The sequence below is a fragment of the Rhinatrema bivittatum genome, chromosome 1 (genome assembly GCF_901001135.1).
Source record: "Rhinatrema bivittatum chromosome 1, aRhiBiv1.1, whole genome shotgun sequence".
Lineage (NCBI taxonomy): Eukaryota > Metazoa > Chordata > Amphibia > Gymnophiona > Rhinatrematidae > Rhinatrema > Rhinatrema bivittatum.
In genome coordinates, this window is record NC_042615.1 from 490633111 (window position 1) to 490636808 (window position 3698).

Sequence of the window (3698 nt, forward strand, 5' to 3'; positions counted from 1 at the left end):
TAATTAAACCATAGGCATTTTTTTTTCCCTTATAAGTATTTGAGGACAGTGCTGCTTGTATTACACTCCAGGCACCAAGTGTCCTGCTAGCAAAAAAAAAAAATGATAATTTTAACCCCAGCGATGTTGTATATATGTCTGTAAGTCAAAAGAAAAGGTCAGTTCCCAGTGGCAAAATAGAAAAAAAAAAAAAAGGCATATGTATGTGTGACTGAGATTATTTGATGAAATATTGGTTAAGGCTTGAGGCAAAGAGGAGGGATAGGGCTTTGGTCAAAGAAGTATGTTATACCGGAATTTATAATAGATTAACCTATCAGCCCTTGATCTTCAAGAGCAGTAGAGGAAGCGTGAGATGAAGTAGATTTTTTTTTTATTGTTGTTGTTGTTTTATTAAGTTAAAGAATTAGCTTACGAGGTCTTGCTTTCTGCACCCAGAAAAGCTGTGATTAATTGAATGTACAGTGCAACATGTTGATGAGAGGGGTACATTTTTCTATTTAAATTATACCATACTAGAGTTCTTTTCCCCTGAAACAGACCTTTGCTTTGGTTGAGACACATGGGCTGGTTGGGGAATTGCCTCTGTCTGTGCCCCTCTTTTCTAAGCACCTGCTTCACTAAGAAATAAATTTTAAGACCCGTGCGTGGCCGCACGTTTGCCGGCGCACGCACATGGGCGTGGCGGTTTTATATTAATGCGCGCATCCAGGGGGCGGATTGGCCTATCGGAGGGGATCGGGCATCCCCCGGTGGGCCGGTCGCTCTGGTCACGTGGTCTGCCGGGCGCGGCCGCTGACAGAGCCGCACTCGGCAGACCAGGGGATATCTCCTGGGCCGGTTTTGGGGAAAATCCGCGGGCCGATCTTTACCCGGAATCCACCCCTGCGCGCATCTGTGCAAGGATAGCGACTCGAGCGCGTAAGTGGGGGGTTATTTTAGTAGACACGTGCGCACTGGCGCAATTACCAGTTTCCCCAGTTCGCCACAGTAAAGGAAAGGGCTTCCTACACCCCCTAGCTAACTCGCCTCCCTTTTACCCTATTAACCCCGACCCTTAAAAACCCCACTGACTAACCTAGTTTTGTTTGTTACACGACTTACACACAGTCCATAGCGGAACCGGAGTGATATGTATTGTATACAGGAACTTCCGGTATATAAAAACCAAAAATAAATAAAATAAATAAATAAGTAAAGTTACACACAGTAGGGGAGGCCGGCGCACACCCGGTGCGCACAAATACCTATGCGCAGCCTTCATGGTGCAGTCCTGGCCTGCCCACGCCTCTTTTTGTGAATTTTTTTTTTAACGCGCATAACCGATAGATTTGCATGTACTCGCGCGGCTTTTAAAATCCACACGGCGCGCGCACGCACGCAGGCCGAGTCACGTGCGTGTCTCCCGGCTTTGGCAGGCATTAGGGGCTTTTAACATCGACCAGCGTGGGTTTTTCCCATAGACACAACATGGGAGTAAAGCCTTAATGTATCTGGCCCTAAGAAAGGTAAATTGATTAACGTCACTTGCACTGTATCTGTCATGAGCCCTTTTGATTTTCCTGCCTTTTTTCCATGCAATATTCATTTATATTTTTCTTACCAATTTCCCCTTTCATGGGTACTCCCAAATCAGAGAAGTTGATGTTCATGAATGGAGTTGGGGAGACAATCTTCAAAGCCGTTCATCAAGATTGACTGAGCCGATGGGGAAAAACTGGAACTTTCCCCTCACGCAAGCATGTCTTAAAATCTGCTTGCCTGCACGTGTTAAAGCTGACAATTTCTTAAGGAAGGTAGGCGAAGTACGTTTGCTTGAGCAACAGCTGAAAATCAGGAGCACGTGTAAGCGCCCTAGGGGTATTTTAAATTTCACAGTCATAAATGGGCACACAATTTAAAATTCCAGCGAACCTCTGCTTGCACGCCCGTATGCACGTGTATGGGCAGCTATGCACTTGCTTTAAAATGAGCCCGTGAGTGTCCTCTTTTACCCTCGGCCACCTCCACAAACAGCAAGGGCAAATTGCATTGGCGTTTTCATGTATGCTGCGGATGCTGATTTCCAAAGGGGGCATGATACATTTCCTTGTTTCCCTTTAAAATTTGTCTACTATGTATATGCCCACATACATTACAAATGGGGTGAGCTATTCAAAATTGCACATGGGATAGATGTGGAATACAGGACTTTTATTGTGGTGCGCTTCATGGCTGTTTATATGCATCAGTGTTCTCTGTCTGGCCCACTGCTCTCCTAGCTCACCTTTTTGTAGCAATGATGTGGAGGGAAACATGTTTCTTCTCTGCATTGTTTCTTCTCTGCATTGCTTCATTACTTGTCATTGCTTTTTTAGATTGCTATTGGCAAAAAGAGGTATTTTCCTGGCTCCTTTGGAGAAGCTGAGCATTACTTGCTGGTGTTGCAGTTGGCAGCCATCGCAACGTTCGAAAAGCAAGCAAAAACGCAGAAAGTGCACTCTCCTGCCATACACACTGCGGAAGGAAAGTCCAATCATGTGTTAAAAAGCACGGCTGTTCTTATTTGTCAAATCTCTAGTTCTGCATCCTTGAAACACCAAAAAATTAGCTCATCTGAATTGTTCATAGGTATGACAAATGGTACCCAGTCTGGGGAAGTGTCGCTTTAAAAAAAAAGTCTGCTGTGAGAGAGGAGGCTGACACTGGTATGCACCTACGGGAGGGGAGACAGACAGACAGCCCCTGGCCATTAGAGAGGAGGAAGTAGCCACAGAGAAAAAGAGTTGGAGAGAGAGAGAGAGAGAGAGGAATGACCTACTTCCACAGATATTAACACAGAAGAAAGGATAAGATGACGTAGCTTAAACCACGTGGCTAGAATAGAAATGTGAATCGTGTGATCGATCGTCTTAACGATCGATTTTGGCTGGGAGGGGGAGGGAATCGGATCGTCGCCGTTTGGGTTTTTTAAATATCGTGAAAATCGTGTAAAACGAAAACCGGCACACTAAAACATCCCTAAAACCCAACCCGACCCTTTAAAATAAATCCCCCACCCTCCTGAACCCCCCCCCCAAATGCCTTAAATTACCTGGGGTCCAGTGGGGGGGGAGGGCGGGAAAACCGGCACACTAAAACATCCCTAAAACCCACCCCGACCCTTTAAAATAAATCCCCCACCCTCCTGAACCCCCCGAAAATGCCTTAAATTACCTGGGGTCCAGAGGAAGGGTCCCGGTGTGATCTTTTACTCTCGGACCTCCGGTGCTTGTAGAAATGGCGCCGGCGCTACCTTTGCCTTGTCATATGACAGGTCAAAGGTAGCGCCGGCGCCATTTTGTTTTTTGTCCCCCGAGGTCAGGAGCATAGGAGATCGCTCCCTGACCCCCGCTGGACCCCCAGGAACTTTTGGCCAGCTTGGGGGGGCCTCCTGACCCCCACAAGACTTGCCAAAAGTCCAGCGGGGGTCCGGGAACGACTTCCTGCATGTGAATCGTTTTTCCGTATGGAAAATGGCGCCGGCCGTAGACAACACGATTCGACTGCAGGAGGTCGTTCCGGACCCCCGCTGGACTTTTGGCAAGTCTTGTGGGGGTCAGGAGGCCCCCCCAAGCTGGCCAAAAGTCCCTGGGGGTCCAGCGGGGGTCCGGGAGCGATCTCCTGCCGCGAATCGTTTTTCCGTACAGAAAAACCAAAGGTAGCGCCGGCGCCATTTC

General features: G+C 47.5%; 1 long non-coding RNA gene across 1 annotated transcript; it reads left to right on the plus strand.

The window, feature by feature from the left end:
* The first annotated feature begins 780 nt into the window (after window positions 1–780).
* On the plus strand, window positions 781–2980 carry LOC115081181. The gene is made up of 3 exons (XR_003853742.1): window positions 781–921; window positions 1637–1796; window positions 2358–2980. It is a non-coding gene; the product is annotated as an uncharacterized LOC115081181 (long non-coding RNA).
* The last annotated feature ends 718 nt before the right edge of the window (window positions 2981–3698 follow it).